Source organism: Pteropus alecto, unplaced genomic scaffold (assembly GCF_000325575.1).
Source record: "Pteropus alecto unplaced genomic scaffold, ASM32557v1 scaffold10, whole genome shotgun sequence".
Taxonomy (NCBI): Eukaryota; Metazoa; Chordata; class Mammalia; order Chiroptera; family Pteropodidae; genus Pteropus; species Pteropus alecto.
Window position 1 is genome coordinate 6,276,842 of NW_006431210.1, and position 12,870 is coordinate 6,289,711.

General features: G+C 39.4%; 1 protein-coding gene and 1 pseudogene across 1 annotated transcript in view; one reads left to right on the top strand and one right to left on the bottom strand.

The window, feature by feature from the left end:
• Positions 1 to 12,870, bottom strand: part of OSBPL10 (oxysterol binding protein like 10) — a 245,363-nt gene that overhangs the window by 101,489 nt on the left and 131,004 nt on the right. The window lies entirely within an intron of this gene.
• Positions 11,933 to 12,051, top strand: LOC112470355 (annotated as a pseudogene).

Consider the following 12,870-nt stretch of genomic DNA (forward strand, 5'->3'; position numbering starts at 1 on the left):
GGAAAACTAGTTAACAGGACCATAAATTGCCTGGTATTTCTCATTCTCCCACTGTCACTAAGTGGTCAGTCATACTTGCTTTTAGTTGTATGGATTGAAAGAACTAATGAATGGGTTTTCTCTTCCATGCACACCCAAACAACAAATTAGGCCATCTGGCTCCTACGGGTAAGACATAAAGAGCAACTACCCGCATTAAATACCACAGTAAAATGGCAAGTGCAGAACAGAGCCTGGCAGTCTGGCCACAGACCCTAAGTGCTTAGCCATGGCACCGATTGCCAATGTACCATTTACCACCTCTTCCAGGAATGATGAAATACTGACTTGGATGCTGGGGCGGATGACAGGAGAGCCCCCCATCCTTGGTCCTTCAGCCCTCCCTGGAGCCCCTGACAGAAGCCCCCACTCCTATACCTCCACCAGGTTCAGAGTCAAGACCTGTGTCCAATTCACCATTTTCCTATTTGACCAAAAATATTCATAGAAAGCCGCCCCTGGGGTTGGAGGGGGAACCTCCTTTTGAAAGACAACTTAAATACACAACTGACAAATTCCAGGTGACCATTCTTCATTAGTAGCCCCCCACTTGCTTCTTTTCGCTGAGTCAAAAAGACATTGCAAGGGTCTTTCATTCTTTCCATAAACACTTATTTGTCCACTTATTTGTCTATGACAGCAGCGAAGAAACCAGAGAGCAGTCCCTGACCTCCATGAAGCTTTACATTCTCATATGGGACATGACAATGAGCAAATAAAACATAATATCACGTCAGACAGTAATGAAATAGTAAGTACTACAGAAAAAAATTAGGCCAGGGGATAGCGTGATGGAGGCGGGGAGAGTTCCACCTTACAAAGCGTATCGGGAAAAGCCACTCTGAGAAGGACGCATTTGGGCAGAGGCCCGGAGGAAGGGAGCTGGTGAGGCACGCGGATGGCTGTCAGGGGGAACAGGAAGTGCAAAGGCCCCGAAAAGGGGGTGCCTTGGCATGTTCAAGAAACGGCAGGTGACCAGGTAGCTAGAACCCAGGAAATGGGGAGAGGGTGAAAATGGTCTAAGAAATGAGGTCAGAGACAAAGCTGAGGACCTGTCACCCAGAGCCTGCAGGCCACGGGAAAGACTTGGGGTTTTACTGTAGGTATAGAGGAAATTCATTGGAGCTTAACGGTTACATGATCTGACGTGGCTATTAAAAGATTCACTCTGGCTGCTGTGGAAAATACAAGATGGGGACCAACGGCAGATGCAGGGACAGTTAAAAGGCAAAATGACAGTGTTTTGGAACGGAGTAATAATGGTGGAGGTGATGAGACATGCTGAGGCCAAATTTAGAACCAAACTCCTCGAGGAAGAAAGAGGCACAGAGGACTACATAAGAAATAATTTAAGAATTAGAATATATATGATGAGCCATGATATAATGATGCATTAGCAACACTATCTTTTTGTATAAAGAATAACACACTGGTCATTATGCTAAGTGAAATAAATCAGACAGAGAAAGACAAATACCACGTAATCTCATAGGTGGAATCCAATTTAAAAAAGAAAAAAACGAAACAAGCTCATAGATAGAGAACATTTATTGGTTGCCAGAGACAGGGGATGAGGGAAATGGGCGATGGGGGTTGATGTTAACTAAACATATTGTGGTGATCATTTCGAGACATATACATATTTTGAATTATTATGTCGTACACATGAAATAGTGTATGTCAATTTTCCTCCATTTTAAAAAAAGAAAAATTAAAAAAAGAACCCACAGATGATGGGAGCCGTTACATACTATGAAGAAGTTAGCATAGTCCATAATTTTATCCTGATTTTGTCAACTGAGGAACTAGCTACAATGACCCTGAGTCTCACCCAAGATCGGTCACCTGGAACCAAGTGGTACCCTGGAGAGAAAAGAGCCCAGATTCTACACTCAGCCTGTAAGGCTGAAGTCATTCCCATTGCATTCGGGTCACCGCAGCAGGTTTGACAGGAGATTAGAGGAGGGAGGAGGCAATGTCAGACATTTCAGCGGCCAGGAGAGAAAAGGGAACACAGAAGCTGCCAGGCCTAGAGTAACAGAGAAGAGCTGCTGGCCAGGGAAACTCGCAGGCATCCCAAGATCTTGTGAGGTGTTGCGTCTGCACATTTTGGTCTCAGAACGTAGTCGGTTGCCTTAGCAACAGTATCTCCATCCAAGATGATAAATTATCCTGCTCCCTAACAAATTCAGTTCATTTCTTAAACAATCAGTGTCCTGGAAATAATATGAGAACACGCAAATACCAACCTGTGGACAGAGAGGGCAAATCAATCACTGCATTTGCTGTGAGGTCCCCTCTGCCCGGAAGAACTGCTGGAGGCGAGGGGAAAGGGAGCCGGGCTCGGAAGAGAGCTGGTGTATCCGAAATTTAAAATTAAATAAAAAGAAAACAGATAGAGCTGATTAAAAGACACTTGAAAAAATTCTAAATCTCTTTCTGATCATCCTAACTAAATTCACCACATTGTTCGTTATCCTTCTCCTCGCTTTACTTCACAGGACCTGACATTTATTAATTCTTTGATTTCTGTTCCTGTCTGTTCCACTAGACTCTGATCTTCTTGACAGCAAAGGCTTTATCTCTGCTTCATTTCCTACTGTTTCTCTGGAACTAGAATTCTGCCTGGAACGTAATAGGCCTGCAATAATATTTATCAAATCAGCAAATTAATATTTCTAGATTTCTAAAAACTCTTAATGTTTCACATATCTTATACATATTATATAATATATACATTATATATAATACATATGTATGTGTTTCATACTTAATGGGGGAAACTAGAGGCATTTTTAGCAAAATTAGGATTATGGCAAGAATAATCACAATAACCACTACTATTTAAAGTTGGTTTGGACATCCTTGCCAATACAATTATTAAAAGAACTTTGATAAAAATCAAGGAGGAGGAGGTAAATTACCACTATTTGTAAAAGGTAAGGTTTTATACCTATAAAACCAAGGAAATCAACAAAAAAACTACAACAAACGATAACAGTGTATTTAGATTTTTGGGAATATAGTCAATCCACAGAAAGCAATACTTCCTTGTTTATAAGCCACTCAATCAAGTTGCCCAATCAGGTAGGAAATATAATGGGAAAAAAAATCCCATCTGCAATAGCAATAAAGGGAACAAAACACTTAGCAATTAAAAAGAGCAAGTGCAATCCATGTGCTTTAAAATGCTCCCAAGGGACACCAAAGGACACTGAAGCAAGGTGAAAGATGAATAACTGTCCCTATTGTTAAAAAGGATATTCAGATGTCGATTCTTCATATATAAAATTAATGCAATCCTAATTTTTAAAAAAGCTTATATGGTGGTGGCAGCTGTGGTATTTTTAAGAACTAGATAAGCTGGTTCAAAAGTTATTATGGAAAACCACCACCCAAGAGTGGCTGAAACGAAGCGGAACTGAGGTCAATCAGGGCACAGTGCCCGACCAGACATGAAAGCATATGCTAAAGAGAAAGCGAATACATAAAATACTATAGGTCCGGCATGTGAACAAGCTACCAAATCAATGAGAAAGAAGAGAAAGGCCAGAGATAGACCTAAATACTTAATTTCATACGTAGTTTAGGTGGTACTGCCATATCAGTAGGGAAAAGGTAGACTAGTCAATAAATGGGGCTGGAAAATGAACAGGCACAAATAACAAAATGTGGATGGATGCTGCTCTCTCACTCTTTACACCAAATAAATTCCAGATCAAACAAAAATTCAAATATAAAAATAAAACCTAAACATATTTTTTAAATACTTAAAACAAAAATAAAACAGTGACGGGAGTACTCTAAAACTGGATTGTGGCTATATGGCACAATTACAGAAATTCACTAAACCTCATTGAACTGTAAACTTAAAATGAGTAAATTTTATGGTATGTAATATATACTCAATAAGGCTGTTTTAAAAAGAAAGAATAAAATTATATGAAACATGAGTGCTTTTAAAATAATGCTGGAGTGAAAAAGAATCCTTCTAATTATGATATACAGAGCTACAAATCTCTAAAGAAAAGACTAGTAATTTGACTACATAAAAATCAAAAATTTCAACACAGAATAAACCTCAAAAGACAACTAACAAATTAGGAAAGGTGAATTCCCTTAAAATACAAACAGTACCTAGAAATCCATGAGAAAAAGAACACATACTAAACAAAAATGGGAAAAGAACATGAACAGTTTTCAGAAAAGGAAATGCAACTGCTCTTATAAACATGAAATGATGCTCAACCTCACTTAAAATATGAGAAGTTAAAACTGAGATATCTTTTTCCTTAGCTAACTGGCAAATGCAAAGGTTTGATAACATAGTGAGTCCAAAAAGGTATAAAGAAACGGCCACTTCCAAACATCACTGTGAGTGGTAGAAGTGGTTCTGCCAATCAATTCTCTATCCTTCTATTATACAGCACGTGGACACAGACACTCCCTGTAGCATTGTTTAAAAGAGCAAAAAAAATTAGAAACACCCTAAATTGTTCATCAAGAGTGTCAAGAGCTAAGCTTCCAGGTGAATAAGTCAGGACAATAAGTCAAACTGAAGGTAACAGGTTACTTACTGTGGTGATAGGAAAAACAAGAAGGAAAACGGAAAAAGGGACCATTTTCCCCTATGGAACAGCACAAGGTGAGGATCAGATCCATCAGTGTATTTGGCAAGGAGGTGATCCTCTCCCTGCCCAGGTAAGGGTGAAAGGGCTAAGATGGGAAAAGTATTGAGGACTGAGTCAGAGTGAAGAAAAGTGTCTTCAAGTGCCTTTCTCTCACAAGGGGAGCTCAAGGAGATGTCTAGGAAGGGCCTTGACAAGGGCCCTCTGCTATGGAAACCTTGGAATGGAGGCGCCTGGGCTAGGTGGACAGATATGTGGAAGGGCATGGTTGGCCCCCGAGTCCTTGACTGTGCATCTGGTCTGGTGTGGAGAAGCCAGCTTTCCCCACAGGGGGCTACCAGATAAAGCCTTTGCAATTGCCTGCACTCAGGCCTGAAAAAGCACATAGGATTTGGCTTGGAGCACGCTCCTCAAAGAGAGGAGTCTTGGAGTGTGCCTTGGTTTATTCACATGAAAGAGCATTCTGTCGACATCAGAAAGAAAAATTCAGTTCTTGTATGTATGATAAGGAGCCATTGCCAGGTGAAAGAAGCAAAGTTCATAAGAGGATACAAAAAGGACGTACCAATGTTTACAATACACTAACTTTGGTGTTTTTTAAAACAAGATTATTGTTTTTAAATATACATACAAGAACCTATAAACATATGTGCTGACACACATATGAAACACACAAGAATAACCACTTGGTCAGAGGAGGCTGGGAGAGAGGAATCAGAAAGACTTTTGTCTTCTTAAATTATATAAATGTCTAACCACTATACTATTCACCTGAAATGAATACGAAATACTGAATGTCAACTCTAACTGAAAAATAAAAATTAAAAAAAAGAAAGATCTTTGCCAACATATGGCCAACACATAAATCTATAGATACACATGTACCTTCTTTATCTGATCTCATGTGTGCTTATTAACAATGAAAAACTCTAATTTGTTTAAAGAAATAGAGTTAACAGTTCCCTCTGAACTGAAGTAAATAACTGCAAATCTCAAGTGGCCAGGTTATTATAACTGACACAATTGATGACGCAGCCACCCTCCCCCAGGTGGGGCTGGAGCACACCATTCCCCACATCCAAATTCTGGTTCTTGAATTATCTCAGTATATTCCAAACACAGAGTTTAATATGGCTGTCACTTCTCACAAGTTGGTCTATAAATTCTTTTTAAAATCTCAAATGAAAGGCGCTGTGTAATTATGAAATATTACTGCTGTGATTTATGTGCCCAAATGTTGGTAAATTCTAAATAACGTGCCTTACTGTGATAATTCCTCCATCAGTGAGAAATCCTCACCTCATCTCATCTTCTGAGCGTTAAGCTGATGGATGCTTATTCTAGCGGTATGCTGCAACAGTTATACAACATGGCAAAAAAAAAAAAAAAATGATTTCCCCAGTAGCATGTCAGAAGGACAATTATTTTTATGTCGGAGATAAAAAATGTGTACTAAAATGATAAAAGTTTTCTTTTTTCCTCCCAAAATATAGGGCACAAGTTTTTGGGGTTTTTTTATGATTCTTATTTCATTCTTACTAGACAACCAGTATAAATCACATGTTTTACAACAGACTCTCTCCAATGTAAGGAGTAAAGAATATACAAGGAAATTCTCTGAAATAAAAATATAGAAATGTTTCTTTACAGAACTATTTTAAGACTATCCTTGCACTTGAAAAACTAAAGATCCAAGAAATGAAGGAAAGTAAAAGAGGGAAAGAAGTCCTTCAGAAAGAAGTCCTATCGTGTCTTTTTCACCGTGATATCAAGTTCTGATTTAAAGACAAACAAAGCATCTTTAAGCTGGTGAGCCAGCCTGGTGCCTTTATTTCGTAGGTAAAGGCAAATGTCAAATGACTGCTCGAGGTTCACATAGCAGCTTATGGGGCCAGTCTCACACACAAGTGTCTACCCAACCCTGCAGTTACTCATTTATTATTTACACAGGCAGAGATTTTTCTCTATAAAATGACACATGGGATAAAGTCTTAACATAAATGAAAACTACAAAAATTAAAACTTCCTGTTGCTGCCTTTAACTCTTACTATGACCTAGAAATTACAAATAAAATAAGGGATCCGTGGCTGATACTATGCTGTATGCCCTGAGGACTATTCCTGCGCTGTCACTATGTAGAAAGAGAAGCAAAATTTCTAGAGTGTGTGGAAGCAAAATTTCAAGGAGCACTTATGGATGCTTTGTGTGTGCCTGGTTGGGGGAGAGGGCTCCAGGTGAGACTCCGCAGGCTCGCATCCTGGCACTGCTGCCAGTTATCCGCATCGGCCTGACCATGTGCTGTGGCCCCTCTGGGCATCAATGTCCTCATCTGTACAGCAGGCATGAAACCCACCTCCCGGTGTAAGGACTTGGGAAGATGTATGTCAGCATGTAATAAATGTGAGCTCCTTTGAGGTCGTCTGCATGTACATACTAAGCTCCACTGTCCAAGTAGAGAATTACAACAAAGCAAAACGCACTGAGTGTACACACTAGGTCTTATCGCTGCCTAAGGTTTAAGTAAGCCAGAGCCAGAACTGTGTGGGAGCCTGGTCCTGTCAGTCAATGTACCTTCTCACCCCCACTTCACCTTAGGGCAAAGGTGATGGGGTGCAGGAGAGAACTCCAGAGGGCAAGGTGACTTTTCCCCTGTGCCTGACAAACTCCACCTGGATGGACTAGACCTACTCCGGAAAGCCAAACATGAGGGCAGACCAGCTGTGCTTTCATGGAGCTGAAAAACAAACCCACGGGCTTGGCTCACACAAGGATGATTCTTTGTACTAAATCATCATCATGAAGTAAAAACTGGAAGAATCATCTTCAAGTGCTGGGACATGAAAGAGCTGAATATCATAGGGACCTGCACCAGGGTGAACAGTCGTCCTCAAAATTCAAGTCCACCAGAACTTCAGAATGTAACCTTATTAGAGATGGCATCTTTGCAGATATAACTAGTTAAGATGAAGGCATACTGAACCAAGGTGGGTCCTAAATCCATTCTCTAGGGCCTTATAAGAGGAGAGACAGAGGCACAGACACACAGGGAGAAGACCATATAACAAAGCGGCAAGAAATTGAAGTGATTAACAACCATAAGCCAAGGAATGCCAAGGATCACCAGGAGCTAGGAAAGAGGCATGGAACACACTCTCCCTCCAAGCCTCCAGAAGGAACCGAGCTTGCCAACCTTGATTTCAGACTACCATCCTCCAGATTTGGGAGAGAAGAAATTTAAGTTGTTTAAGTCATCCAGTTTGTGGCACTTTTTGTGGCAACCCTAGGAAACTAATTCAGGGTCCAAATCCTGGAAGCAAAGGATCAAGAACGATCAAAGACTATTTTGGCTACGTTACCATGCATAAGACACACAAAAGGCTTAGTTGGTAGATTAAAGATGGCCATAATTTTTTTTTGGTCAAGTCTCTGTCTCCCCCCCGCCCCTCCACTAAATGTGGGCAGGTTCTTTGAGCCAAAAATATGATGGAAGAGATAAAGTACCCATTTCCAGGCCCAGGTTTTTAAAAACTAGCAACTTCCATTTCCTGTTTTCATAACACACGATCTTGGAATCCTGAACTGTCAGGAAATAAGTCTGAAGCTGCCATGCTGGAGAGCCCGCACAGAGAGGCCCTGAGGCTACGCGAAGACAGAACAGTGCCTGGCCTGCCCCTGGGCCTTCCTGCCTCCAAGAATCCCACAAGAAGCCTCAGAGACAGGTCTTGTCACACCTTGCCCAAGCTGTCAATTCTTGAGCAAAATAAATGACTGTTGTAGTTTTAAGCTGTCAAATTTAGGGATGTTTTGTTAGGCAGCAATAGATAATCTGGGCCATTCATGATGCTCGATCTCCAATATGAAATAGAAGCAACCGATATGACACCTTAAGAAATTAGAGAAAATTTATGGGTGTAAACTTCTAATTATAAAATAAGTCATGAGGGTGTAATGTACAGCATGATGGCCATGCTTACTATAATACTATTTTGCATATTTGAAAGTAGCTAGGATGGTGGATGTTGAAAGTTCTCACTACAAAAAAAATTTGTAACTATGTATCTTGAGTGACATTAATTGGACTTACTGTAGTGATCATTTTGTAATGTATACAAATACCAAATCATTACCTTGTACGCCTGAAACTAATATAATGTTGCACGGTCAATTATACCTTAAGTTTTTTAAAAATGTTTTTTCCAATTAAATTTTTTAAAAACAAAAATAAAAGCCTTCAGAAGACCTAAATAATAGTGTGTGCCAAGGCATAAGATGTGTAGTTTTGATAAGGCTAGAATCACACATACTGAAAGTTAAATGGAATTTGGAGGTCACCTGGGCTATTTAGTCTTCAAGCCCCCTACAGGGACCAGTTCCCCCTACAGGATCTAGTTTCTTAAGGTGTCAGATCCCCCTACAGGATCTAGTTTCTTAAGGTGTCATATCGGTTGCTTCTATTTCATATTGGAGATCGAGCATCATGAATGGCCCAGATTATCTATTGCTGCCTAACAAAAGCTTTCTCTCAGCTTTTCCTAAAGTAGTGCTTTGGGCAAATTATTATGAGAGATAGGGTCTATTTGCCATCCCTGGGCAAATCCATGCCTCCCCACCTCTCACAGGATGAGAAATGATCCTTTATATTTGTTGGTGCTGTACTTACAAAGGACGTATATTAACATCTAACCCTACCCATAAATCACAGAGGAAGAAACTGAGGCAGTCTTACAGTAAAGCTTCTGCCAGGGTTGGTACTCTTTACACGACCATGGAGAAGTCTTCTGTTAATGGAATTCTGTATTTGGAGAGCAAAGCCTTCAAAGTAAGGGGAAAGATGCTAAAAGGAAGTTGTCTGAGGGATTCTGAAGGCATTCCTTTTCCTCTACTAAGAACTGAAATCTCACTGCTTCTAGAAATTCACTTCTCTGGGTCTCCTTCTCCTTCTGTAAGAATGTGACTATCCGTGCTAAGAGAGTTATTTGCCCAAACTGAAGTGTATCATGTAGAAACTGTTAAGGAAATGCTAATTATAGTAGATTGGTTGATAGTTTGATGTATTAATTCACGTGACAACCAGTTATTGTGAAATTGTGACGCTCGGGACACTGCTGTAGATACTATGAGGAATGAAATGTGGAATAAATGATCTCTTCCCCAAAGATTTAACAATGTAGTAGGAGAGCCTCCAGTAGGGAGAGGGTGAGATTTTAGACAGAGAAGCTGTGGGAAGTAAAGAACAGTAATCTAAATAACCCTTAGGTTTTCTTTTGTAAAAGTTGGATTCGATAACCACTTTGCGATGTTTATTAGGTGGCATTATATGCTGAGATGGGATAAACTGAGTATGAAGCAGGTTCAGAGGATAGGTGAGATGTCTGTTGGATAACATACGAATGCTCTGTGCAGATGACATATGAATTCTTTAAAATAGATGAGATGTCTCTTGGACCATGTTTAAAAGCAAGAAGAGCATAAGACGCTGATGAAAGAAACTGAAAAAGACTCAAATAACATGGAAAGATAACCTATGCTCGTGGATTGGAAAAATATTGATAAAATGTCTGTACGACACAAAGCAATCTAAAGATTCAATGCAATCCTGATCAAAATTCCAATGGCATTTTTTCACAGAAACAGAACAAATGATTCTAAAACATGATTGGAAACAAAAAAGACCCCGAACAGACAAAGCAATCTTGAGAAACAAGAACAAAGCCAGAGGCATCACACCCCCTGATTTCAAGCTGTATCACAAAGCTATGGTAATGAAAACAGTATGGCATTGGCATAAAAACAGACACATGGATCAATGGAACAGAATAGAGAGCCCAGAAATAAACACACACATATGTAGTCAATTAATTTATGACAAAAGAGCCAAGAATATACAATTGGGAAAGGACAGTCTCTTTAACAAACGAAGTTGGGAAAACTGAACAGCCACATGTAAAATACTGGACCATATCTTACATCGCACACAATAATGAACTCAAAGTGAAAAAAAGACTTGAATATAAGACCTAAAACCATAAAACGCCTAGAAAAAACACAAGGGGTAAGCTCCTTGGCATTAGGCTTGGCAATGAGTTTCTTCACATCAGAAGCAAAGGCAACAAAAGCAAAAATAAACAAGTGGAACTACATTAAACTATAAACCATTAACAAAATGAAAAGATAGCATGCAGAATGGGAGAAAATATTTGCAAATCATTTATCTGATAAGGAGCTAATATACAAAAGATATTTAAAAAACTCATACGACTCAATAGCAAAAACAAACGAAAACATCCAATTAAAAAAAATGGGCAGAGGATCTGAATAAATTTTTCTTAAGACATACAAATGGCTAACAGGTACTTAAGAAGATGCTCAACATCACTAATGATCAGGGAAATGCAAATCAAAACCACATGTGATATCACCTCACACCTGTTAGAATGGCTATTATCAAAAAGACAAGAAATAGTGTTGGGGAGGATGCAGAGAAAACGGAACCCTTGCACACTGTTGGTGGTTATATACATTGGTGCAGACATTATGGAAAACAGTATGGAGGTTTCCCAAAATAGTAAAAACAGAACTACCATATGATTCAGCAATTCCACATGTTTTATCTGAAGAAAATAAAAACATTAGCTAGAAAAGATATGCACCCTCATGTTCACTGCAGCATTACTTATAATAGCCAAGATATAGAAACAACCTGTGTCCACCAGTGGATCTATCAATGGATAAAGAAAATGTCACACACATCACACACACACACATCACACACACACACACACACACAGAAAGGAGGAGGGAAGAAATATTATAAAGCCATAAAAAATAAAATCTTGTCATTTGCAACAACACAGATGAACTTTGCAGGCATTATGCAAAGTTAATTAAGTCAGACACAGGAAAGACAAATACCGTATGGTCTCACTTAAATGTGGTATCTTAAAACTAAAACAAAAACCAAGCTCATAAACACAGAGAAAAACAGGTGATTGCCAGAGGCAGGGGTGGGGGGTGGGTGAAATAGATGAAGGTGAGGAAAAGGCACAAATTTCCAGTTATAAATTAATTAAGTCATGGAGATGTAAAGTACAGCATGGTGACTACAGTTAATAACACTGCTACATATTTGAAAGTTACTAAGAAAGTAGGTCTTAAAAGTCTTTATCACAAGAAAAAAAAACTCTGTATGTGTGGTAATGATGTTAACTAGACTTATTGTGATAATCATTTCACAATACATATCAATATCAAATTATGCTGTACAGTCTACGGCGATGCCACCCTGAACAAGCCCAATCTCATCTGATCTTGGAAGCTAAGCATGGTCGGGCCTGCTTAGTACTTGGATGGGATCCCACCTACGAAGACCAGGTGCTGTAGGCGTGAAACAATAATAAGGGATTATAAGCTTACAAGGTCCTTGCAATCTGTGAAGTCAAACAAGGGTTGCCTCGCCTAAAAAAGATAATGAATGAATGAATGAATGAATGAAAGAGAAAGAAAGAAAGAAAGGAAAAGGAAGGAAGGAAGGAAGGAAGGAAGGAAGGAAGGAAGGAAGGATTAAATCCTTTTAGAAGCATGAGTAAGACTTAGCCACGGGAATACTTTTGGGCATTTCTAACATTTGTTTCTTTATCTCACTTTCCAGCGGCTTTCACAACTCCCTGGGGTACGCTATGCTTGGACATAAGTTAAAAACATCATTATTTAAAGGATGAAAACCATCTATCTTCTCAGGAGGGTGAAAGGGTGGTGAAGATGATAGTGAATGAGATGGTCTAAGGTTACTCTCCAAGGGTTTTCCTATAGAGTAGCCCCTAAACTGCCTTTCTCAGCCTTCATTTGCAAAGCAAAACAGAGTCAATGTAATCAACCTCTTATCTTTAGCAAATCTACCTTACCTAGAAGTTGCTGGGTTATTAATAAAGCAGGCGTTTAGGAAAAGCACTTTCCAACATTAACTTTCTTTGTTTTCCTAAAACTTCAGAATCAGATCTAATTCTGGACTTTTTTTTCTCTCTCTCTCTCTCTGAGTGGGAACTTTGGGTTTTTTCACCTTGTCTTAAGGGGAAGAATCATCTGTTTATATAGTAAAAAGCTATGAGGCCTGTGGGGGAAGGGGGAAGTCTGTTGGTGCAACACTTCTGTAGGTTAGGGCAGATAAGCAAAGAGTAACTGTTTATGTGTAAGCTAGCTATTAAG